The sequence below is a fragment of the Ursus americanus genome, chromosome 12 (genome assembly GCF_024610735.1).
Source record: "Ursus americanus isolate L20-20 chromosome 12, mUrsAme1.1.p, whole genome shotgun sequence".
NCBI classification, from domain to species: Eukaryota; Metazoa; Chordata; class Mammalia; order Carnivora; family Ursidae; genus Ursus; species Ursus americanus.
In genome coordinates this window covers 22931658-22958758 of record NC_142138.1, presented here as the reverse complement: position 1 = coordinate 22958758, position 27101 = coordinate 22931658, and the positions used below count along the sequence as shown (strand labels likewise).

At 43.1% G+C, this 27101-nt stretch overlaps 1 long non-coding RNA gene across 3 annotated transcripts in view; it reads right to left on the bottom strand.

The window, feature by feature from the left end:
• The window catches only part of LOC123795330 (uncharacterized), a 101969-nt gene that overhangs the window by 45858 nt on the left and 29010 nt on the right, over positions 1-27101 (bottom strand). For 2 of the 3 annotated variants that reach the window (XR_006780440.2, XR_006780439.2), the window contains 4 exons: positions 20803-20891; positions 18980-19161; positions 18132-18286; positions 9289-9491 (listed from right to left, as the gene is read on the bottom strand). This is a non-coding gene — a long non-coding RNA (uncharacterized LOC123795330). The remainder of the gene's footprint in view (positions 1-9288; positions 9492-18131; positions 18287-18979; positions 19162-20802; positions 20892-27101) is intronic. The other variant, XR_015726263.1, reaches the window with a different exon arrangement.

Genomic DNA, 27101 nt, shown 5'->3' with positions numbered 1-27101 from the left:
CTGTTCTTCTATCAAGTTCCTGTTGTGTTCAGTCTCACTCACCATGGTCACTGCTATTCACAATTTAAGTGCCAACTGACCTCTTCCACCTCTATTCACTCACTCTGGATTATTTCATTCCCACTGGAGCTTATCCCAGAACCCCATCCTACCCAACTGAAAGGCACCATTGCTTTGTATTTCTGGAGGAGGGAATGCCATAGCTCAGGAGAAATCCTCCCTGGTGCAACTCATTTGTCCTCGCTTCGTACCATCCTAGGGCTTAAGGCTTTTCTGCCATGGCTTTCAAACAAGAAATCATCTGTTCCTTGTCTTTCCTCTGGGCCCTGCCAGCCTTCCCTTAGCTTGGCAACCTCACTTTAGTGCCCCAGGCTGATACCTCTTATCTAGAATTCCCTTTTCTCTAAGTCTGGCCAGTTTGACTTAGCACCTACTCTCTCCATCCAAGAACAGCCATGTTCTCAGCCATGCCCCCCACCCCCACCCCTGACCTGGGTATTCATATCGGCTTGGTGCCTGTCAGCACCTGCTCTCAGGACTCAGTTCTGTAACCCTTCCTTAGGACAGAGCCCACTCCAGAAATAGCAAATACATGGCACATGTGATCAGTTCCCACTATTCCCACCACAGAAATGTTTTCATTGATCATATCTTTCTTGCTTGCTCATTCTAGACAAGGCAACATCTTAGAATCTTTAATATAGTTCTCTAACACCAACAAATTATCCATCGGGGTTTGATTCTGGTGGTGTGAAGGAATGATAACATTGACAAGGAAGAGACATTTTGAGAACGATTTGGGGAAATGTGTTGAATTCTGCTTTTTTAGCCCTTAGATTTGAGGAGAAGTCATAATTTCTAAGTGCAGCAGTCTGATAGACAGCTAGAAAGCCAGGGTCACAGAGGAACAGGGCCCAGAGAGGGACACCTCCTTCCCCACCTTGGGATTTCTCTGCAGCCTGGGCTTCTTCCCCTTGACTGTCCTCAACCCTGGTCAGTGGCCCCTACATTTCTGTGGGAACTATTTGTGCTTTGGGTAATATAGTGACTAAAACCTTTGGTTCTAAAGCCAAGATCTCAACTCTCCCACCACCAAATGTGGGAGGCACTTCGGGCAATGTATTTAACCCCTCTGTCGCCATGCCTTTGTTTCCTCATCTGTAAAATGGGATGGTAATCAGATCTCATCGCATTGTTGTGAGGATTGAGCTCATACATGTAAAGGCTTACAATGGTGCTCAGTAAATGGCTGTAACTAGTACTATCCCACAAGGAGACTATAATAGAAGGCAGTAGACTCAGCTGGTCTTTCTCATCTTTCTCTGGCACACAGATGGTTCTGAACAACAATGAAGAGCTCAGGCTTTGAAGTCCCAGAGATGAAATCTCAGCTCTGGCACCGGGTGACCTGAGAATAAGTGTCCTCCTTGTAAAACTGAGATAACAATACCTACTTTACAGAATAACTGTATTAAATAACATAACATGCATAAAGCTCCAAGGACACATCAAACCCTAAAAAAAAAAAAAAAGCACACTCTTATTATCAGGGCTAGGTATAGTGTTATGGCTGTGTCAGACAGCTTGGTTTTGAATTCTGGTTCTGCCACACAGTTGTTTCCTGATCTTGGCAAGTTCCTTAGCCTCGGTTTTCTCCTCTGTAAAATGGCAATATAATGCTAGCACCTAGCATATAGGGTTGAGGTATGGATCGGGTCATAAAATATGCATCTAGTCCTTGACCCACTGCCTGACACATATCTCAGCCAATGCCAGCTTGTTCTTGTGTGCTTAATAAATAAAGATCTTAAAAAATAAACTTGCTAAAGGACAGAATCTATGAGCTCTGTAATTACAAAGATTCATCCTAATATCAGATTCAGGTTGAGCTAAACCCATAAATGCAAGGAGAGCCCTGAGAGACTGCAGCCCAGGAAACCAAGCCTTCTCCCTGATGTCTCTACTCATGACATGGGCTATGGGGACAATTAGCATCTAGGATCATAGGCTGTTAGAGCTGGAAGGATCTTTATGGCTAGGTTGTACAGACTATTTCCTCCTGAGTAGTTGAACCCCAAAGAGGTCAAGTGACGCCAGTTGTAGACTGAGTCTGAACCAAGATTCAGGTCAGTCCAGTGCTTTCATCACTGCAACACACTGCTTCTCGACTCCACAGCCTCCTCACTTGAAAACAGAGCTCTGCTTGCTGTCCATCGCCTGCTTCAAGGCATCAGGGAGCTAGGAATTTCAAACTCCTCCTGGGACAGAATTTCACGATAGGAAGATAAAGCAAGAATGGTGTAGAGTCTACTTTCAGCCTCTAGAGGGAGCGCTGGGCACGGCCGGGAAGCACCAGCCTGGCGCGCTCCCAGGCCCTTCTGGGCTGGCAGCAGCATGAGGAGGAGTCCTCCCCAGGCCTCCTCCCAGCAGGCCAAGCCCTTCTCCAGCGCGTAGAGCAATGGGAACAGCCCATGATCTGGGCATAAACACATGGCTTTCAGCCTTATTCCACTCTTGCAGGTTACATGCATTTGTGCACATACCTTAATCCCACGGAGCCTCGTCTGTCATTTGGGAAGAGCCATATCTGTCTTGCCTCTTTCAGGATTTAAAAGGCCTAAGTCTAGGAAAATACCTCAAATAAAGAGAAACAAGCCTGCAGATTTGTGTGCAATAGCAGTTTTCACACTTTTTGGTCTCACGACCTTTTTATACTCCTGAAAAATTATTGAAGACCTCAAAGAGCTATGGTTTATATGGCTTATATCTATCAATATTTACCATGTGATAAATTACTACTAAGATATCTAAATAAATACTCATTTAGAAATAACAAGTCAGTATATGTAGGCATGAAGAGCATTTTTGTGAGATAATATTTTCCAAAACAAATAATACATTTTTTTCAAGTCTTTTTAATGTCTGGCTTAATAAAAGGGAGATGAATTCTCCTTCTGCCATAAGTCTGCAGTGATTTTACCCCTGTAACCTCTGAAAAACTCCACTATGCACTGTGAAAGAATGAGAGTGAAAAATGAAATGAAATGAAAAAAAAAGTTTAACTTTGAAATGAAAAAAGGTAATAATAAACTTGAGAGCTCCCTGAAGGGTCTCAATGACACTGCAAAGGTCCGGGGACCACACTTTGAGAACTGCCAATATACAAAACCATGTATTTCTGTGTGCTTTATGACAGGGAGACTCCTCTCTCTCTTCTCATGGCCACCAGCCTGGTTCAGACTAGCATCACATGGGGCAGATGACAGCAAAGCCTCAGAACTGGTTTCCTTGCCCTTCTCCCCCACCGCTCCCACCCATGGAGGGAATTCTTCATAAAATGCTGCCTGATTATGACACGGCCCTCCTCGAAGTCCTCCTGTGGCTCCCCATTGCCTAGTCACAGCTCACATGGGTGTCCGGCTCCATGGTCTGACTGTAGCCAAAATGCTAGGCTTACGTCACACTCTGGCCCTCTGCTATGCCTGGTGGTTTTAGCAAAACCCTCCTCCACACTTGCCTTCATGGCCCACCCTTGCCCTGATGCTTTTGTTTCTGCTGGTCCCTGCCCTTCACACACCCTCTGTCCACTTCTTCCCACTCACCTTTTGTTTTCAGACTCATCCTCCCAACTGCAGATCTTCTACAAGCTTCTAAAATACTTCCTTAGTTTGCCCTCATTTAGGCAAAGCAGAGTGTTATGACATAGGGCTTCTTACCCAGCTGTTGTGAAGTGAGTATCCCCCAAAAGTTGCTTTATTGGTTTCTTATTGCCACCGTAACAAATTACCATAAACTTGTTGGTTTAAAATGACACGAATTTATCTTATGGTTCTGAAGTCAGAAGATGAAACTGGTTCTTAGGGGCTAAAATCAATGTGTTAGCAGAGCTTTGTTCCTTTTGGAAGCTCTAAGGGAGAATCCATTGCCTTCCTAGCTTCCAGAGGCCTTCCTTAACCAGCGGTCCCTTCTTCCATCTACAAAGTACATCCCTCCAGCCTCTCCTTTCTCTCTCTGCTCCTTCCTCTCTCTGACTTTCTTGCCTCTCTCTTATGAGGGCCTTCGCGATTACATTGAACTCATCTGGATGATCTGGGATACTCTCCCCATGGCAATCCCATCTGCAAAGTCCTTTTTGCCATGGAAAGTAATATAAGCACAGGTTCCAAGGATTAGGGTGTGGACATTTTCGGGTGGCCACTATTCAGTCTACTATCACGGTTACTATTAGCAAAAGATGAAATCAAAACGCAACCTCAATGAATTGTACAAGTCTTGGAGTCAGACATATGTCCCTACGTGAAGATAAAACTCATTCATTTGATTGCTTTGAAGATTAAATGAGATAATCTGCATGAAGCATGATGACAGCTGCATAATGATCACTTACCAAATGTCTCTATTATTATTAGCCATTATTTGGCATTTTACCATCAGCTGACTTGGAGTCCCCTTCACAGCACTTGTCATATTTAATAACTTTGTATGTATGTTGGGTGACTGTGGAGTATGTTATGATTTTAATTATGTTTTAATTATGTAAACACTGCCTTAATACATTCTCCTTGTAAAAGAAATTGGTTTGTTTAATTTATCTCTCTCATATTAGATCATAAACCCTGCATTGACAAAAACTATTTTGCACAACATCAAATTCCCAGAATCTAGTCCAGTAGCAAATATATACATAGTTAACACTCAATAAATAGTTGTAGGATTAATGGATTCAATCTACCTTTTAAAATACCTCTCTGGTTTCCCATTGAAGTTCAGGTTCTGAGCATGACAAACAAGTTTTAGCAGGTCTAGTCTCAACTTGCTTGAAATTTCACTTCCTATCAATACCTCCCAGCCTTGTCCCCTACCCTACAGCAATACTGAGCTCACCCTGTCCTCCTAGGGCTTGTGCCCTTTCTTGTACTCAGAGCAGCTTTCTTTGCCTAAAATGCCTTCTCCTCACCCTCAGCAACAAAAACACACACACAACCCCCTTGTTGTCACCTGGATGGTTTCTGCTCACACCTGGATAATTCACCCACACCAGCTTGAAGCATACCAGATTGCAACTCCCTGTCCCCCTGACATTTCCTTCCCACTGTCCCACCCCAACAGATGTTGTATCTTTAAGGGCAGGGACCAGGTCTTACTGTTATATCCCAGAGTCTGGTAGGTGCATGAACATAGTAGGCACTCAATTAGTGGTAGCCGAAGGCCTGCATCTGCCTCCGTCTCTATAATGTCAGTTCCCTGGGTGCAGGGACTTTGTATCCTCCGACTGTAGCCAGGCTCCTGGCAGGAATATAGGGGGCAGTGAGCATTCCACAGATGTTTGTCCAACGACCAAGTCTCTCCACAAGATGCCCTGTCTACATTAACAATAAATTACAGGTGGTGTGCTAATCACCACTGCTAGGCTTTGGAAGGGATTTTAAAAAATAATAAAAACAAAACACCGTTCTTCCCTCCAATGCTTACTGGAGCATATGGTGGGCGGTACCCAATATAAATGTCTACTGATGGTTTCTACAAATACGTTTCAATGGATTCCACTGGTCACACTTCTTGCCAAGAAGTATATCTCACAGCAAGAAAGGCTAGCAAATAATCCTATAATAGCCACTATGCTCCCCATTCAATCAGCAATTTTCTAGCCCTGACTCTCCTCAGTATCCTACTCTGCACCTGATCACCCCCTTCCACAGATAATACTAGTCTCCTACAACTCTTGACAAACTGGCAGACCTACTGTGTGTCCAGCATCAACCATTCCTCCTCTTACCTTATTGGCACTTTGCCAAGGATCTCAGAGGGCTACCCTTCCCCAACCCACTCTTATCTCACTTGGCAGGTCCCCAGATGCCCAGAGCACCGGTCCTATCTCCTGAAGCAGAGCTGAACCGTGGTTCTGGTAGCAGGAGAAAGGACGGTTGGTGGCAGGAAAGAGGTGTGAGCAGAACAGTCTCCAGAGCACCCAGACACACCCACTGAAATGACAGATACCACTTTATTTTCTGTATTATGGAGGGAAAAAAATTGTCAGTCTCCCAACAGGGAGCAAATGGTTGGTTGTATAATTGTATCCTTTACAACTGTTTACTTCATTAGTTTCTTTCCAACCATCCCCATTATCCACAAGTATATTAAATATTACTATGGTTGAAGGAAATAGGTGATAAAGAAGGAAATGAACATTTGAGAAGAGAGGACTCTGTCAGGCAAGCACCGTGCTGGGCATCCTGGTATATGTTAGCTCTTTAATATTCACCAAAGCCAGCATGCCAACAAAAAGACCATGCAATAGTAGGTATTTTATCACCCACAATGCCCAGGGCTGCAGAAAGTTTTATGTGGTCACACAGCTGATAAGCAGTATTACCACAATTTGAACCCAGTTTCTAAAAACCCATGCTTTCTATGCTACGGAAAGATGTCTGTTATTGCTCTATGACAGGCACTTTGCAAATGATATTTCACAGAATCCTTCCCACTACATGATGGGAAGTGGTTTCACACCACCATGTCATAGGTGAGGAAGCCAGGGTGAGAAAGGTTTGGGTGCTCTGTGCAAGTCCTTATTTACAAATCAGGAGATTTCACATTAAAATTTTGAAGAGCGCACACACACACACACACACACACACACACACACACGATAAGAAAAAATGTTCTAGCTATGTTAAGCAGGAAAACATTCCAGGGAATTGGGTGCTCACAAGATTGATGGAGAGTGGCCCCCCAAAACAGCACTAGGAACAACACCCAGATGGTATCTCAACTGCTCAGTCCAGGCTCCTATCACCTGAGCCACAACTCAGGATGGGGGAGCTGTCATCACGGCTAGAGGCTCTGCACTGGCCAGACCCGCACCAGCAAAGCAGTGTAGCAACAAGCTGATCCCACCTTCACCCGCATTTAACTCAGTTTGAGCCTCCTGTGAGCAATCTAAATGGCAGACTCTAATCATACCCAGAACGTGTCAAGAAGGCTGATAAAGGTGGATTTTATTTCTCCAGCCTCTGCAGTTCAGGGAGGCATGAGGAGAAAGGAGGGACAGATGCAGAGCGAGTCATCCTGCTGTATCTGTCATAGGCTTTATTCCCACAGGGCAGCCATCTGCTGGAGCTGAGAAGCCCTCTTCAGGAGGGGCCAATGACCAAGTCCTCCAATTGGCATTAGTGCTATGTGTATTGCTAATCTACTGCTTCTCCCTGCTACATAGTGCCCCACTGTGAGAACCCAGCACTTCTCACCTATCCCTGCTGCCCGTGATGGAAACCCAAGCTGCCTTTTGGGTCTCCATGGGAATTTGCCAAAGACTTATGTTTGGACCCTATGGACTTTTGAGCTCCTCTCACCTAATTTCAGTTTTATCCAGAGAGAAAGAGGACAGAGAGAGAGAGAGAGAGAGAATATAGAATAATAATAGATATCATTTATGGAACATTTACCATGAGTCAGACACTCTTCTAAATGTCGTAATGTACTGATTCATTTAAAACAGTCCTCATGGCATCATCATGGGGATTAAATTAAGCAACATACGTATCTGGCGCCTTATGTCAGGGACATAGTGGTACTCACTAAAGGACAGTTATTATCACCGAGAAGTATGTCAGGGGCTGGACACCAAAGCCCAGCCTTGTCTAACACAGTCTGGCATGCACTCCCAGACAAGGTGCCTCAGTTTGCCTTTGTGCACCCACTCTATGGCCTGGGCTACTTTGATTCTAGCCCCTTAAACACAGACGGCGCTGATTCATTTACCTCTCTGACTCCCCATGAGATTAGGATGCCTTTGAGGGAGTGGTCTTATTCTTTTCAATACTATAATCCTAACACCTAGCGCAGTGACTGCCAGACAGAGGCATTCAATCCATGATTTTGGATGAAGGTACTCATGTGTAGGGAGTTTATGACTAAGCCTGAATCTTGTAAGGGAAAGACACTGGTGGGCACCATTCCTTTGGAGTTACAAGGAGCATGGGCACATTGGCCTCTGAAGGTCAAAAAAAGGATATTTTGTACCAGGCCAGGGAATGTCATTCTCTTGAGGAATGAACTATATAGGGAGACACCAAAATCCACGGCTGTTTCTTACACACGCAGAGAAGCCTAGTTGGGGGTGGAGTAATAGGGGGAGGACAGCAACTTCCACAATGCTAAGGCAGGCCTGCCTGTTCTCAAAAATGAACATTTCCTAAAGGGCTTCTTCTCAGATCAATTGGCCACTCTATACACAGCAAATCAGCATTCCCATGTCTTCCACCATGTTCCAGAGACTGACGGGTTCAAGGTCAATAATATAATTCTGTCCAACTCAGATTTACGGTGCCAAGCTAATGTGGAAAATCAAACGATTCTTCTGAGCTTCTGCAGCCTGCCAAGCACTGGTAGGCACCTCTATCTACAGCACTAACTTAATCTCCTTAACCATCCTGTGGGTGGGTACTGCTGCTACCCACATTTTTAGATGAGGCAACCAAGGCTTCAAAAGCCTGAGAAACTTGCCCTCATCTGAGTAGTGGAGAACCAGGTTTTAAAACTAGGGCTGTCTGGCTACCGCTAGAACCTTGTCCTTGTCCTTTAAAGTACCTCTCCCAATTGTTAATCATCCACTGTGTCATTACTGGTTTATCACATGCCTCCCTGGCCAGACAGTATGCTCCAGGAGAGCTAGGCCTGGTCTGTGTTCACTGCTGTGTCCTCAGCACCAGCACATAATGGGCCACAATGGAAATCCACTTATGGTCATTGAGGGAATATTTCAATGAATGAATGAAATTCACAAACGCAAATGACAAAGATTCTGCTCTCCAGCATGCGGCAATGGTCCCATCCTCAACTCCTTGTTGGCTTTCACCTGGACTGTTACAATAATTCCCCTATTGCTTCCAGATTTTTACACATCCCCATCCTCCATATAAGGATTGGTTTGATCTTCCTCATATACTCAAGCACATCGTCGTCCTGCTGAATATCATCACCAGTGCCCCATTTCCGGCAGGATAGAGTCCAAACTCCTGGGAATGGCCTACAAGATTGTTATATTGCCCGTATCTGCTTTGGGAGCTTTAGTTGCTGCTGTGAAATCTAGGCCCTGCCCACACCAACTCCGAGCGCACTGTAACAGCAGCCATTCTAACTCAGCTCACTGTTTCCCAAACTTGCATTCTTTACCTGAAATCAACCCATCTCCAATAGCCCCCACCCCATGCCCTGCTCAGCATACCTGATAGATATCAACTCATCTTTTTTTTTTTTGAGATAAAAATCACTTAACATAAATTTTACCTTTTTAATCATTCTAAATTATACAACTCAGGGCGCCTGGGTGGCTCAGTCAGTTGAACGTCTGCCTTCAGTTTGGGTCATGATCTTGAGGTCCTGGGATGGGGCCCTATGTAAGGCTCTCTGCTCAGCGGGGAGTCTGCTTCTCTCTTTCCCTCACTCCTCCCTGCCGCTTGTGCGCAAGCGCACTCTCTCTCTCAAATAAACTAGAGAAGAAAAGAAGAGAAAATGTATGATTCAATCACTCCTATTACAGTCTTCTGCAACCATCACCACTATATAATTCCAGAATATTCTTATCATCCCCAAAAGAAATCCTGTGCCCGTTAAGTCATCACACCCCAGTCTCCCCTTCCCCCAGCCCCTGGAAATCTGCTCTTTGTCTCTGTGGATGTGTCTGTTTTGAACATTTCATATAAATGGAATAATACAATATGTGGCTTTTTGTGTAATTCACCTTTTAAGACTCAACTCAAAGTTCCTCTACAAAGTCTTCCCTGACCCTTCAGCTGGCTGTGACCCACCCCCTTTGTGCACAAGTTCCAAATTCTCATGGACACCTCCGTGTTGCCCCCTTTCTCCTTCTACACTTCTATAAGGACACCCGTGATACTCATTCCTCCTATTGGACCACGTCCGTCTCTTTCCATTAGCTTGGGAGTTCTTTGAGGGCAGAGAGCATGCTACTATTCATCTTTACATTTGCAACATATCCTACAGTGTCTGGCACACAGCAGTTTCTTTAAAATATATGCCGAATACATATCTGAGGTGGTGATAAGGTGCCCAGGCTCTGGGTCCTGTGAGCGTAAGGCACTCCAAAAAATGCCTGGCACATAGCAGTGTTCCATAAATATGAACTCGACTGATTGATTATAAAGAGTATTTATTATTGCAGTAAACGTCATTCACAACAGGTGCTCAAAAATAATGGACTGGTGGTGTATGAAGTCGGAGCTCATTAATGTTGATGGAGGCTTCTTGGAGGAGGTGGGAATTGACCTGGTCATTCAAAGTTGTGTGAGCACTCAAAGAGCAGGTGTGAAGAGGCACAGAGAAGACTAAGAATGGACATTAGGGACCCAGAGATTAAGGCCTGGGCAAACGCAAGTGGGACAGGGAATATGGGGCCTAGTCCAGAGAGGTGTGGCAGAGGCTTATTTATTCAAGAGGACAGAGGCCTAAAGAAGTAGCCTGGGGTCCAGCTTGCGGTGGGCCTATAGGCAGTGTGGAACTCTTAAATGTCTTTGAATATGAACTGGGATAATCAGATCACGGTTTAAAAAGAAGATAAACCTAGTGGTCCCAGGAAGATGGGTAAAAATGGGGAGATGCTAGGGACTAGGCTTGCAAACTCAGATGTTTACAGAGGGTAGGTGAGGAACTTACCTGACTGAGGAGGTCTGGAGGTAAAAAGCAACAGGGACTTGGCCAACTGAACCAAAGATGCTCAATTTCAGTCATTATTGGCATGAAGATTGCGAGTTCAGTGTTACCGAATTTTTCCTTTTTCAAAGAATACCATAGGATATAGATTTTTATGTGATCCTTTTATTTTTTTACAGATTTTATTTATTTATTTGACACAGAGAGAGAGAGCACAAGTGGAGGGAGGAGCAGAGGGAGAGGGAGAAGCCGACTCCCCGCTGAGCAGGGAGTCCAATGTGGGGGCTCAATCCCAAGACCCTGAGATCGTGACCCGAGCCAAAAGCAGATGCTTAACTGACTGAGCCACCCAGGCGCCCCTAATCCTAACTTTTAAATATGAATTTGTAAGTTAAAATGGCCTTCAGAACTCACATGTGTGTCCTCTGAGGAAAGGATAAGCTATTCTAATTATCCAGAGAGAAGTGATCAAGTCCTTAGGGAAGTGGCGCTAGGAGTAAAAGACAGGAACAGGAAGCTCAAAGATGGTGAAGCTAGGATCAACTCGATTTGGTGACTATTGGATGCAGACGATGTTGAAGAAGACACTGCTATTCCAAGCCTCAGTGACGTGGAGGAAGCTGATGCCACAGGCAGCTTCACGGAAATGGAACCAGAATGGCTCTTGAATCAGAACTGGTTCAAACTCAGCCCCTCACTCAGGAGCTACACAACCTTAAGCATGTTCCTGACCTTCTCTGAGCCACAGTTTCTTCATCTATTATATGGATGTAATATTAATATGTATCTTATAGAGTTGTTTATAAAGGTTAAATGAGGGGTGCCTTCAGTGGCTCAGTCAGCTAAATGTCTGCCTTTGGCTCAGGTGGTGATCCAGGGTGCTGGGATCGAGCCCCACATCGGGCTCCTTGCTCAGCGGGGAGCCTGCTTCTCCCTCTCCCTCTGCCCCTTCCCTCTGCTCGTGCTCTCTCTCTTTCTCAAATATATAAATAAAATATATTTTTTTAAAAGATTAAATGAGATTTGTGCATGTGGGATGCTTAGCATAGAGTCTGGCACATAATAAGGGCTCAAATGTTGTCAAACTTATTGGCAACATCCCTCTGTCCTACTTCCAGTGGAGCCTCCAGTTGTTTACTTACTGGTCTGTGCTTGCCCCAATCCCCCCGTCCAGGAATGTCCTGTGACCCAGTTCTGGCCAGTGAGAACATTGTTGTCCTCTTATGCTAGTGACTGGCTCAGGGACCCATCAGACAGTCTGAAATTGGAGTCAACAACAGAGGATACAGAGTGGAGAGATGAAAGAGAGACTGATTCCTCCTGGAGCATTTGATTGTCTGCATCATGCCACACCTGAAATCAACTCTACATCTCAACTTCTCAATTAAGTCTCCTTTAGGTTATGTCATTTCGGATTGGATTCTCTGACACATGTCACTAAAAGAGTCCTGATTCTATTACTACAACCACTATCATTGTAACTTTTAAACTTAGATTCCTAATGATGGCATATCATTTGTAGAGTTTAAAGCTGACAGCTCTTGGAAAGGATTCTCCAGCCATAATCCCCTGGGGAGGAGGTTTTGTTTGGGAACACCTCTTAGATGAGAGTGTGAACATGATGTATCTCTGAGGTACTCTGAGAAGGCATTTCAAAGTGGGAACAGAGCCTGGTCACACCTCAGCAACACCCACCCAGCCTGAAGTTCAGAATCCTACTTTGAGGGTAAGGCAATGGCTAGTGAGGTCATTGCTTCTGCAACTTCTGGAGTTCTTGTCTGGTTCCCAGGGGAGAATCTCAGGTTGGACACTAGCTAGGGAAGCAGCAGTCTGGTGCGATCTTCAGACTAGGGAGGACCCTGGGTGTGTGGACAGAAGACCTTTCAACTTGACCCTCCAGGGATATGATGTCTAGGTTTTGCCAGCTCTGCTCTCACATCCCAGAGGGTCATAAGAGGGGGTGTTACATCTTGGCTCTGCCGCTTGGAAGCTATAAGCATAACGTGTTACTTAACTGCTCTGTGCCTCAGTGTCCTTATCTGTAAACTTGGGCTCTGGTGACACTTGGGAGACATGGGTTTTTAGCCCTGTTTCCAAAACACACTAGCTGTCTGATCCAGACATTCTATTCACCTTTCTGATTCTTATTCTCTTCATCAGTAAAGTGGGAAAATTTAACAAAATAATATATCGAAGGCACTCAGTAGTGTCTGAAACACAGTATGTATGTTCTTAGAAATTTTTCTTTTCCCTCTCTGAATCTCAAGTTATTCATCTGTAGAGTGAAGGAGATGAGGGTAAATTCTAGTTACTGGATAATCCATGAGGTTCCCTGAGGCTGGAAGATATTCCAAAATATTCTATGTTGCTTTAATTTATTTAAAGTGGTAAAAAACCAGGCGCCTGGGTGGCTCAGTCAGTTAAGCGTCTGCCTTCGTCTCAGGTCATGATTTCAGGGTCCTGGGATTGAGTCTCGCATCAGGCTCCCTGCTCCGTGGGGAGTCTGCTTCTCCCTCCACCACCTCTGCCTCTCTCTCTCTCTCTCTCTCTCTCTCTCTGTCCCTCATGAATAAATAAATGAAATCTATAAAATAAAATAAAATAAAATAAAATAAAATAAAATAAAATAAAATAAAATAAAGTGGTGAAAACCATAGTGCAAGCTTGTCATGATACTATAGAATCATAACCCTTTATCCAAAACTCTTGGTGCCAGATGCAATTCAGAACTATTTAGTAATCTTTACTGTATTCTTTTGTAGGATAATACTGCTCCATATCTTGCATGTAACTGAACACCTCCAGGAAGATCTGGGTAACACTTCTATGGTGGTTTTGAAATAATGTCCACACATTTTTTGATACTCATTTCTTCAAGAAGTGACATCTAAATCTCCTTTTCCTGTGTGTGGGCTAATCTTGGTGACTCTCTTTTAAGAAAGGGTAAAGCAGAAGTGACAGTGGGACATTTCAGAGACTAGGTCGTAAAAAGCATTGTGCTTTCTCCTGCCCATGGCCATATGAGTGAGCTGTCTTGCAAGGGAACCCCTGGCCCTGGGCAAGACTTCAGATGACTACAGCCCGGTAGCATCTTGACCACAACTGCAGGAAAGACCGTGAGTCAAAACTACCCAGTTAAGCCTCTTCTGAATTCCTGACCCACAGAAACTGTGAGAAAATAAATGTTTGTTGTTTTAAGCCTTTAAGTTTTGGGGTAATTTGTTATGCAACAATAGATCATTAATACAACCCCATAATCAAGCATACTGATAATTTTGCAGTGTAGTGTCTAAATATTCACAGCAAGTAGTTTAAATAACATCGGCCAAAAAACCTGCAGTCATGTTTGACTGCAAAATGAGTTTCCCCAAACTTAAGACTTGGTTTTCGAAGCATTTTTATTTAATCTTATTTTGGAACAGTAGATGAGAAATTGCGAACTGAGGTCACATAATGCAAAACACTCTGGGGACATTTTTCAGCCCCCATGTGCCTGTTGGACAATCCCTGAAGCAGGGAACCAGTGGCATGAGCTGAGTTCATTCCGTTATAATAAACATCAACAGCAGCAAACTGTCTTCCTCGTTAAACTATGTACTTGGCACGTATGGACTTCCCCATCTTCATGGACCTGCAGCCAGAGGGAGCCTTAGAGATCATCAAGGCCATAGCTTTCCAAAGTACAGTAAGGAGGTCAGCCTCATCTGAGCTGGGAAGGTTGGGGCAGGTACTTGTAATGCAGATTCCAAGGACGTACCCAGGCCTACTGAGTCAGATCTCAGTGGCGGACCTAGGAACCATACTAGCTTCGTGGTTTTAGGTTAAGTGAGTTAATCTCTTTAAACCTGAGTTCCTGCATCTATAAAATAGGGGTAGTAATCCCTCTTTAAGATTGTTGGAAGGATCAAAGGAAATGATGCAGTGAAGTGTCCAATACAGTGCCTGCTATAAAAATGATTTCTGAACTGAATTATATAAGAAAGCTATAGCTTGATCCTTGGGAGACCAGCATCTGGGGAATATATAACACACCTTCACTGCCATCTGAAGTGTCAGCAGGGTACAGCAGTGTGATAATAATAACAACAACATGATTGTTGAATGTTTATGTGCCGGGTACTGATCTAAGTGCTTAGCTAACGTGAACTAATTAAATCCTCATAACAATCCTATGAGGTAGATACATTTTTCAGACCTAGTTTACAGATAAGGACACTGAGGCACAGAGCAGTTAGGTAACATGTTATGCTTATAGTTTGCAAGTGGCAGAGCCAAGATTTGAACCCAGAGGACATAAGTAATTTGTAACACTAAGCTTTACCAAGGCCTACTTGTCCTAAAATGGAAGAGAAGGGGCCCCATGTCCCTAAATGTCCTCCTTTTCTTGATGAATACTCCTCTGCCTCAAAGCCATAGCTGAAGGCTGAGACTCCAGATGACCCTGTAGATTCTTACAGATTCTGGCAAAGTGCGTTCTCAAGCTATCACCAGGAACACGTTTGGATGGAACAAAGGAAAGCTCTGAAGGCCCCCCCCAAGAGCAACTTAGCTATTTCTGCTTGCCTGAGCTGACCTTGGCTTTAGAGCCTTTGCACAATCCATTCCCTCTGTCTGGGATTCTCCCCTTGCTTCTTTATCCTTCATGTTCATTATCCTTCAAGTGCAATCCTTCACATCCTCAGAGAGGCCTTCTCTGATTACTCCATTCAAAACAAATAGTCCTGTCCCATCCCCCACTCTCGATTATTCTCTGTAATAGCCCAGTCTTTATTCCTACCATCGCTTACCATAATTAGCAATTACTGTATTTAACTGTTAACTTCTTTCTGATCTTCCCCACTGCTCCAGAAGGGCAGGAACCATATGTCTTATTGGCCATTGTAAACTCCAGGACCCGATTGTAAACAAGGTCTGGCACATAATTGATTCCATCAGGACTTGTTGAATGAAGATGAATATGCTGAAAACCACAAGTGGAGATACCGGCCTTTCCCTTCCCCCCTCCACTTTGACACTACTCCTCATCACTTCACTCTGCACCTTTCCCTTTGAAGGGAATTGCTGATCAAAGGCTCTTGAGCAAGGGGCATACCCGTTTTCAGCACCTATCACTGTCCTCAGTGGGATTTCTCCCACTCCCCCACCTTCAGTCTTTACCACAAAGTGCCCACATCTTTGTGCAGGAAGGCCGAGCCAAGCACAAATGAGTGATCTGAACAGAGGGGACAAATGGCTCAGAACACCTACTTATGTATTTGTAAAGGGGACCAGCTTTAGAGCTTTAGAGTCTTCATTCCTAGAAAGGAAACTAGAATGCAATCAAGTGATTCTTACTACAGGGGGCAATGGTCTTTACGCTAGAACTAGCGGCATTAGCCACGGTACACAAAATCTCTTTAAACCAATCCATTGAATGACACCCAAGGGTGGAACCAATTAATCCACAACTAGATCACAGCTGGAGACAAGTGGTGGCAGAGAGAAGTCACTAGGGTCCCATCTCACATCCCAACTGTAGACAATCTATAGTCCTATTGACTTTAGCAAGGAAAGAACACCGTTGGGGGTTGTTGACTGTGTTCTTCCCCCCACAAAGCCCTAGGAAAGGAAAACTGATAACTAGGGATGACTTAAAAGTGGCAAATAGTGCAAGTCAATGAGGAAACCAGGCTTGCACAATCATTAAAACAGCAGAATCTCCCAGAAGGCAATTCCTAGAAATAAAATGCCAAGCATAGTGTAAGTCATCAGAAAGACTCTGGAGCTGGAATTTCCAGCTTGACAGAAACTATCCACTTAGTGTTCAAAAAGAAAAGAACAGCATTACCCCAATTTCTCACACTTGTGTTGTTTCTGAGACTTAGAATAGATTATTCAACTAAATAATGGCTCCAAAATTCATCGGACATTTTAGCTCTGTGACCCTGGTTAAGTTACTTGACCTCCCTTGGTCTTCATATCCTGTAGAATAGAAATAATTGTAGTACTTGCCTCATATTGTATAAGGATTAAATAAATTGTAACGTATGTAAGTGCTTAGTACAGTGTCTGACAAATGGTAAATGCTATGAAAGTGCTGAAAATCAATTTCATTTTGCAGATGTTTTTATGGCTACAGCAAATATGCTCACTAATGAAGTTTGCACACACCTCCACCACCTCATACCCTAAAGCCAGTTTGCTTTTCCACTTCTGTTCTAGAGCAACCTGAGGGCAGGGACTTAGTCTTTTTCTCTGTGTAAGCAAATTATCTGACAAATAATAAGTGTCTGATAAGGATTTGTGATGAACATATAAGTAAAGGTATATTTCTCTGAGGTTATAAACAGTCCTTGCTCTTGAAGAGCTTATTGTCCAGTGGGGGAGAAAGACACTAAACAAATCCCCATCATGTGATCGACTAGAGTTCTAAAAGAGATATGGAAACACTGCTGTTAGAATTTGTTTCGCTTGGGGGATTGAGGGAAGGAGGTCATATATAAGCCAACCTCAAAGAAGGAGAGGGGTTTCACAAGTAAATGTTTGGATTCAAGAAGGTGCATCTGAACCGAGTTTTGAAGGATGAGTAGGAGTTAGCCAGATGAGGAAAATAGAGACGGCTCACAGGACAGATGAAATACATGTGTACGCTTCAAACTTTTGTGTGGAGAGGGTATGCTTATCTGTATGTGTGTGAGAAAGACAGTTCACCATCACACTGTTCCTACAGGACAGAGTTGGCTAGTTTTTTCTATAAAGGCCTAAGTAGTAGGGGCGCCTAGGTGGCTCAGTCGATTAAGCATCTGCCTTCAGCTCAGGTCACAGTACCGGCGTCCTGGGATTGGGGTCCTGGGATTGAGCCCTACTCGAGCTCCCTGCTCAGTGGGGAGTCTGCTTCTCCCTCTCCCTGTGACTCTACCCCCTGCCCGTGCTCTCACTCGTACTCTCTCCCTCAAATGAATAAATAAAAAATCTTTTTTAAAAAGGGCTAAATAGTAAATATTTACAGCTTTTTGAGCCATCCAGTGTATCACAACTATTCGCTTCCGTCATTGTAGCAAGAAACCAGCCATAGGCAATATGTGGACAAGTGATGTGCACAGATTTGGCCTGTGGAGGGCTGGATTTGACCCACAGGTCCTAGTTTGTCAACGCCTACTACAGAACAAGGACCCCCCCACCCCGGCCTCCCAAGGACAAGGTGCATAAAGGTCCCCAACCCACAAGGCTTATGCCAGAGGGCCCTTCACATAACCAGACTTGCTCTTTTCATGGGTTATCAATTGCTGTGTTATAAATTAGCTCAAAATTTAATGGCTTAAATCAACAATATCTGTCACAGTTTCTATAGGTAAGGAGGAGTTTGGGCAGTTCTGGCTCAGGATCTCTTACAAGGTTGTAGTGAGGATATCAACTGTGGCTGCAGTTATCCGAGGGCTCTACTGAGGCTAGAGAATCTGCTTTCAGGGAGGTTTACTCACTTGGCTGACAAGTGGGTGCTGACTTTGGTGGGAGGTCTCAGTTCCTTCTCATATAGACTCCTCCACATGGCTGCTTCAGTGTCCTTCACAACATGGTGGCTGGCCTCCCCCAGAGCAAACGATCCCAGAGACCAAGGTGGAAGTCAAGACCTAGCCTAGAAAGTCACACACTGTCACTTTTGCCATATTTTATTGGCCATACAGACAAACATGGATTCAGTGTAGGGAGAGACACTATGCAAGACATGAGCAGCAGGAGGCAAGGATTATTAGAGGCCATTTTGAGGCTGGCTACCACACCCTCTCCTCCTATCCACAGTGATATGTACCTTCCTCTTGTCTCTATCTTCTCTCCCTTATGTCAGCTAAATATTCTCATGGAACCTTCAAAGAATCTCAATGTCCACATCCCTCACATTGTCCATAAAAGACAATGAGAAGACCCCTTGGATAATATGGAGACATGTTTACTCTCCTGAAGAACATTAGAGGGACTGGGTACAAGCACAGCAAGCTCATCTCTGAAATTCTCCCTCAAGGAAATGGCTTATCAGACAGAGCCATTAATTGCTCCCCCTCAGTAAATGGACCCCAGCCCTCCACATCCCAGCTTCCTCTCTTGCCTAAAGGTGAGCTACACTAGACAGCCGGTTCCTTCACTCTGTACCTTCCCTTCCATAAATGAGGTAGATGCAGAAACTGCTAAAAACTTTACCTAGAAACACAGCTCACTCTTCCTGAAGCAAACCCAGTGGGGGCTATTGAAGGAAACAAGCTGAAGCAACTCCATTTCTCTCAAACTATTTGGGACTTAGGATTCTAACATTTTAGAATTGATGAGCTCTTACCATTCTTTCCAGCCTCCAACTTCATCCAGCACCCTTTTCCCCAGGACCCCTGGGAATAGTCTTCCTGCTTCTGCTCTCAGGTTTCACAGGTCTTTTTTGGCTGAGCAAGGGCTGGGAAGAAGTGAGATGACATCTCTTCAGAGTTCTCTTCACCTGGTGCATGGAGGCACTGTGTTTTGTGGCTGGGGGAAAAGAGAGTTTTATTTATTGTGGCTGTCCAGGTGACAGGAGACAGCTGAGAAAGAAACAAAGGTGACAGAGAGGGACGTGAGTTATAGGGCCCAACTTCAACTGTTGGATTGTCTCTGAAACTCTATACCCAAGGAGATGAGGGTCAGTAGCTGAGAGGGACATTTTATTGAGAGAGACAGAGGACTCTAGTCAAAAGTATCGTTTCTTGGACACTCAGATGACAAACTCAGGTACAGAAGTGGGACCATTCTCCACAGCTCTCAGAACCCAGAAACACACAGACCTTGAGCCTTACAAACTGGGGCACATTGTGAGGAAGCCCTCTTGGCACACACGTTGGTGGCCTCATAATTAGTATAGTTGGCGAGGCTGTGTGAATAGCACTGAGAGCTGAGACATCACCAAGAGAGAAGCCATGGTGCATAACAGGTGCATGCACATTATCCACTAGGTTGTAGGTATAGATAGACACTCCCTGGAGACTCCTGGAAATGATCTGGGCACCTCTGGATGAGATAACCTAAATCCTATATTCTGACATATAGGAGCCTACAGTCATACTTTGGGTGTATTAATATAAATGTAACCTCAATATAGCAGTTAAGAGCGTGGGTGTTTGATCAGACTACCTGGGTTTGAGTCACAGTATGGCCCCGGGCAAGTTACTGAACCTCTCTCTGAGTCTTATTTCTCCTCATCTATAAACTGAAGATAAAAATACACTTATTTTAGAAGGATGTTGTAAGTATTCTGGGAATTATATATGTAAAGTACTTAGAATATTGCCTGGCATATAATAAGCACCACATAGTTATTGGAAAAAAGTTTTACATTCTCAAGTTGATGATGCCTGAAAGAAAGTTGCTACACAGCCTTCTTCTGATGAAAATCACATCTTAAAACCTCTTTCTAATATTAAGGCAATTTGCCTCCTTGCAACCTCTCCGCATGGGTTCCAATTTTTCTCTGAGATATTATTCCAAAATAAACTTTTCTCGTGCTAACAGCTCATTGAGACAATCTCAGGATCTCCCTGAGTTTTCTCTTTTCCAAGCTAAGTAGCCCCAGGTCTTTCAACCATTCCTCAGAGAACTGGCCCCAGACCTCTCTCCAACCCAGGTGCATGCCCCTGAACGCACTGCAGATTGCCAGCATTTGGGAGTTAGGTATATGGACTCCAAGCAGAGAGCCCGGGGACTGTCTCCAGAAGACCCTGCCCCCCTCATATGAACACATGTTCCTCAGAGGAAAAATGTCAGATTAACCCAACTGTTTCAAATTAATTTTGTTTGGGAGAGCAAGGGGAAGGGGATTTCCAAACAGGGCCAAGGACTTTGTTAAAGCTGTTCCTCCAAGATAGAGATGGACAACTGGCTGCCCTGGAGAGGGGCCAGCTGGGAAGCGTAACTCTGTCCAGGAACGGGAGCCAGCACTGGCTCCTCCTCTTGGGAGGTAAGAAGGAAAAGCTGGTTTCCTCAGTAGAGATAAGCATATAGTGTGCACTCAAGGAAAAAATAAGGCTTCTCCTTGTACCTGGCACGAGCCCTAACTCATGCTCCCAGCTGGACACATGCCTCCCTCATTCCACTTTCACTGTGAGAAGCTGTGGACAGCAGTTGTCTGCTCCTCACCTCCAGGGCATGAGGCTGACAGATATAAGCGCAGCACATTTCCGGGTTTCACTTGCTCAGGACTTTCTGAATCATTTTCTTTTATGGGCCTGTGGGGTAGAAGAACAGGAGGTAGGAGGAAGCATGGAAAATGTCACTTTTAGTCTCAGTCAGACTTTGTTTTCTATAGAATGACAGCTGAAACTCTCTTCGGTTGCTTTCTGTTGAGCAGAGGGTAAAGATGAAGAAGGATTACACCCAAGGACTGTTTGGGAAATAAGGCCTCCTCATTTTTTTGATTAAAAAAAAGTTTCCCCTATTATAAAAGGCCTGCTCATCAAAGGGGAAAAAATCATCAACCATAGTTCACCATCCACAGTAGCTTTCATTAACACTTTAGTGGATCTCTTGCCAGACTTTGTCAGAGCTTCTAATCTTCTTTCCAAATAGCTATAATCATAATTCACAATGCACAATTCCAAATCATTCACAAATATCATGAACATTTCTTCTCCTAGTGTATACTTTACACAAATGTATTTTTAGTAGTTTTATGAAGATACAATTCATATGCCATGAAATTTGCCCATTTAAAGTATATAATTTAATGGGTTTGGATGTACACCACCCGAACAGTGGTACAACCATCACCATAATCAATTTGAGAACATTTTTGTTACCCCAGAAAGAAAGCTTGTGCCCATTAGTGGTCACTCCCCATTCCGAACCCCTAGACAACCACTAATTTACTCTCCTGTCTCTATAGATTTGCCAATTTCAGACATTTCATATAGATGTTGTATATTTCATATATAATACAGGTCTTTTGTGACTGACTTCTTTCATTTAGCACAATTTTTTCAAGGCTTATTCATGTTAGAGCATATATCAATACTTCATTCTTCTTTATTACCAAATAATATTCTATCATCTAGATACACTACATTTTATTTATCAGTTTGTCAGTTGATGGGCATTTGTGTTGGTTCCACTTTTTAATTACTATGAATAATGCCGCTTTAAACATTTATGTAGAAGTGTATGTTTCTATTTCTGAATGGAATTCTGCGTGGAATTGCTGGGTCACATGGAAACCTTTTGGTGGAACTGCCATACTATCTTCCAAAATGGCGGCTCCATTTTACATTCCCACCAGCAGTGTTATGAGGGTTCTAATGTCTCCACGTTTTTGCCAGCACTTGTTATTAACTGTCTTTTTTAGTATAACTATCCTAGCAGGTGGAAAATGGTATCTCATCATGTTTTTTTTTAATTCTTTTTTTAAAAGATTTTAATTATTTATTTGACAGAGAGAGAGAGAGCACAAGCAGGGGGAGCAGCAGAGGGAGAGGGAGAAGCAGACTCCCCACTGAGCAGGGAGACTGATACGGGACTCCATCCCAGGACCCTGGGATCATGACCTAAGCCAAAAGCAGGTGCTTAACCGACTGAGCCACCCAGGCACCCCTCATCATGGTTTTGATTTGCACGTCTCTAGTGGCTAATGATGTTAAGCATGTTTCATATGCTTATTGGCCATTCTTACACCTGCTTTGGTGAAGTGTCCATTCAGAACCTTTGCCCATGTTTTAATTAGGTCATCTTTTTATTTTGGAATTGTAATTTTTAAATATATATTCTAGAAGGATACAAGTCCCTAATCAGATAAATGGTTTGCAAATATTTCTCCCATTGTTTTGGATTGTCTTTTCACTGTGTTGACTGTTCTTTGAAGCACAAAAGTTTTTAATTTTGCCTATTTTTTTCCTTTTGATGTTTGTGCTTTTGATGTCATATCTAAGAAGGCTTTGCCTATCTCAAGGTCACAGTTACTCCTTTGTTTTCTTCTAAGAGATTTATAGTTTAAGCTCTTAAACATTTCAGCCTACAATCCATTTTGAGTTAATTTTTGTGTATGGTGTGAGGAAGGAGTCCAACTTCACTCTTTTTCATGGGCATATAAATGTCTTTTTTAGTGGTTGCAACTATGCCATTTATTTGAAAATATTTTAATCTTTCTCATTTGGGGCTGCTACAATAAATTCTATGAAGACTCTACATCAAAATTAATTTTTTCAAATAAATCAATAAAGACTAGAAAACTACAAATGGGTATATGTCAATCTAGAAATAGAATTATCAAGTCAAAGAGAATAACCATTTTAAAGGTGATCTATATCACCACATTGATTTCTTAAATGGTTTTATTGATTTACATTCCTTTCAGCAGTATATGAGAAAGCTCCTCCCTTATTTGCAAGGGAATACATATTATTTTTTTTTTAATCCTTGCCAACTTGATGGGCAAATGTTTTACTCACTAATTTGTTTTCTAGTTGCATTTCTTACTCTACAAATTTTCTGATTCGTTGCCCACATTTACCCGTTTTTCTTACTGCTTTGTTTAAACTCCTTATATGGATGGCCCTTCTCATTGTTTGGCTCCCTATCATCCATCACCCTGCAGCATATTGACCAAAACTTCTTGCTGGATCACTTGAATCTTCTGTCTCCACAGTGAGAACTTGCAAAGACTTAAGTCAGATTTTTAAAAATGTTTCAGCATCTTTTTATCAGCTGTCCCCACTCCTGGAAATGTTCATCCTGCAGAACTTTTTACATCAGCACCATAACATTTTTGGCCTTTTGCTTTCTCCTGAAAACTTACCAGTCCTGTGTTCCACCCTTCAAAGCTTTTCCAATTGGCTCATTAATTAATTTAACTGAACAAATCATACAGTTACATCAGATAAAACATTTCTGCATGTAGTACTTCTCTTTAGCTCACATAAAGGCTGAGAGATAATTATCACTATCATCCCTGAGATGGAAAAACTGAAGCACAGATAGGTTAAGTGCCTTGCCCAAAGTCACACAGCTTGTAAGTGGTTGAGGTGGACATTGATCCCAGGCATTCAGATCCCGAAGCCCCTGGCATGGCTAGCTAGTTCATCTGATTCATGAAATCACATTAAGGTAAAAACGGGTGAATGGGACCTGATGTTACCATTCCAAGTTAAAATGTACACTTTCCTAGTCACCTCAGCCCAGAGTTATGACTAGTTCTGGGCACCATGACAAGACTGATACAAGGTAGAAGACCTATTTTAAGGTCAGATGTCATTCTTTTCCCTTCCTCCTAGCATGCTGCTTTGCTCTATATTGTATCTGAGCTAAGTATGTAGAGGACTAGCATAGAGTAAGTACTCAAGAAATGATGGCTTTCTCTCCCTGTTGCCTTGGCCCTCAGAAAGATGCCCTCTCATCATCAGTGCAGAACCCTGGTGATGGTCTATCAACTTGACAAATAGCGTAATAATAAGAGCTACTTCTTAAATGCAGTCTACTGCCAGATATTAAACAATTCACATGCACTGCTTCATAAGCTCATGTCAATCTTAACACATGCTTGAGAAGTCAATCTTTAGACACATAGTCAAACCACATGTTAAAACATCTGGAAACTTGGTCCTTTTCCACATGGACCAGATCATGTTATTTCTTTTCTGCTCAATACACCCCCACCCATGGCTTCCCAATGCATTTAGAGTAAAATCTAAAGGCTTTATGTGTTCCAGCCACCTTGATCTTCTCACTCTTCCTCAAACAGTCACTGAAAGCACCCTTCCTTAGGGTTGTCACATCCCCTGTTCCCCCCACCTGGAATCTTCTTCTCCCCACCTAGTTCGTATTTCAGCTCAAATGTCACCTTCTCAGGGGAGCCTTCCTTGACTACCTCTTCTAAATAGTTTCCTTCCATCTTTCATATATATCTCTTACTCTGCTTTGCTCATTGCATTTGCAATGGCATCCATGTTTATTTATTATCTGTTTCACTCAAATAAACTCTTACATACATGAGAAAAGGAAATTTGTCCTTGTTCACCACTGTATTTATTCCCAGAGCCTTGCATATTGCAGGTTCTCAAAAGAGTATTTCTTGAAGGAGAGATGGGAAGGAGGGAGGGAGGGAGGGAAATGAAGGAAGGAGGGAGGAAAGAATCCTTCATATCTCCGTTTCATAGATGAGGAGTCAGAGAGGTTAAGTAACTTGCTCAAGGTTGTATAGCTAATTAAGTGGCAAAACAGAGATCGAAAACTTCTGCTCTTAACCATTACATGGTTCTGTCAGTAAATATGACCTCACACATACTTGAGTATTGGAGGGTTTATTTGCAATATTGCATGACTTTAAAAGTAAAGGAGGCCCAAGTCATTGTTATTTATAGACTACTTGTTTTAAAAAAAAAAAAAAGGGAAAAAGAAAACACAAAAAGAACCAAAAAATGGCACACACACATTCTGGGTGAAAACACAAAGTTAGAAGTACTTGAATGCGGTAGTAGGTTTTGGTTTAGTGCCTTATTTTAATTTCCTCTCATATATATGCTCAAAGGGCATGGAATAATCCTTTTGTCTGTCACACAGGGAAGCCATTGTAAATGCCTAGGCATGGGATTTATCTAGAAGGCCACAATCCAAGCATCTTCTCAGAGTAACCTATTCTTTTTATTTAGTCCAAAGTGATATAATCCTTTAGACATCTAATTTGTAGATCAGCTATAACATGGTTGGGAAATTGGAGGCTGGATATTATCCTTTTTAATTCTTTTCAGTTTATAATAAACAAAAAGTGATATATAATGTCTGAAATACATAAACCAGAGAACACAAGTACTAGAAAGCCCTTTAGGGAGCATCTGGTTTACCCCTTCATTTTCCAGATGAGGAATGTAGATCTCTGGGAGGTGGATTTCTACATATATAATAATTATGCTTGACATTTGCTTTCAAATTTAGCACAGCGATATGTCAAATGAACCGAAAAACTGAGAATATGTGGCCAAAAAATTCTGTCTTTTCTCAGGAACTCATTGAATCATGACATCGTTTTTTTTCCCCCAAGTCTCTAAAATCTGAGTTTAACTAAAAATGACCTCACACCTCAATAGGGAATAAATTTATAGGACTGCTAACCTCAAACTAGCCAATATATTGGCTCTATGTGCATTGTGGGCCACCTCTGATTCAACCCACCAATCTTTGTTGAGCCCCAACTCTGTTCAAGGGTACTGACCATGCACCACAGATATGAAATTGTGGTCTTCAGCCAGGTGTGAACTCAAGCCTAAGGATGGTCTAAGTATGGTCTATGTGCCTGCAGTGAAATCCTCTGCACATGGAACTTATTAGCATGGGTGGCCCGAAACAAGTTGCAACAACTATTTTTCCTCTTTTTTTCCCCCTATTCAATTGCTGTTTTATTTCCCACTGTTCCTTCTTTTTTTCCTTCCTGATAGTAAAATAAATACATGTTTGATGTAAAAAAAAAAAAATCTGGAAAGAACAATTATGTACCGACAACATTACATCTATAATTTCAAACATTGGTAACACTTTCATGTGCGTACTTAAAAGTCCATTGAGTAAGAAAATGAGGCTGTTTGGGAGAAATACGGGACCTTCGATTTGATAACAGTAATCGGAACCTCTTCCACATCTTCCCAGGGCCCACGTTGAGGAAGAACCTCAGAGTGGATAGTGGAGTCCATGATGGGAGATTTTGCTATTGAGAACCTGAAAGTAAATTGTATCAGATGGGTACCTTCAGATTGAAATCATGGTGAGGGAGATGCAAAGGTTAAGGCTGTGGTGGGCATATCATGGTTAAGCCCCTTGAGGCTTTGGAGCTTGACTCCTGGGTTAGAATCCCATCCTATTACTTTTAAGCAGGCTGGTTGCTCAACCCCTCAAAGCCCCCTCTATAAAAATGGAGATAAAGGTTCCTTCTCTGTAGGAAGGTTATGAGGATCTCATGAGATGGGCCTATATAGATTTTAGTGCAGAGCCAGGCACATAGTGTGTCCTGACTCAGCATGAGCCACTCTTGTATGGTAACCTTCAGTGCAGTGTCATGGCAACCAGAACTCATGAAAGAGTCAAAAAAGGCAAGTTTCCTGCACCCTGAATCATCCACAGTTTCACAGGGGCTCTGCGAGCAACCTCATGGTAGGTGAGCTATGGAATCCAGGCTGGGAGCAGGCATAGCCCACCCACGGTTCCAGGCTTGGGAAGCCAGGGAAGCAGCTGCCAGAGGTACAAAGATAATTTGGGGCTCCCTCCTTCATCCCAACATGCTGTCCAAGTGAAATCTGGTGAAAATGAGGAGTTTGGACCACCAAAGCAGCAGGAGGAATGGAGGCCCCAGCAGGACAATCTGAAGCCTGAGAAGGGCCAGTGTGGAGTCAGGGAGGTGACGCCCAGCTCCATTGCCTTAGTGGTGCGGGCAGGAAAGGAAAACCAAGTCAGTCAGCTAGTTT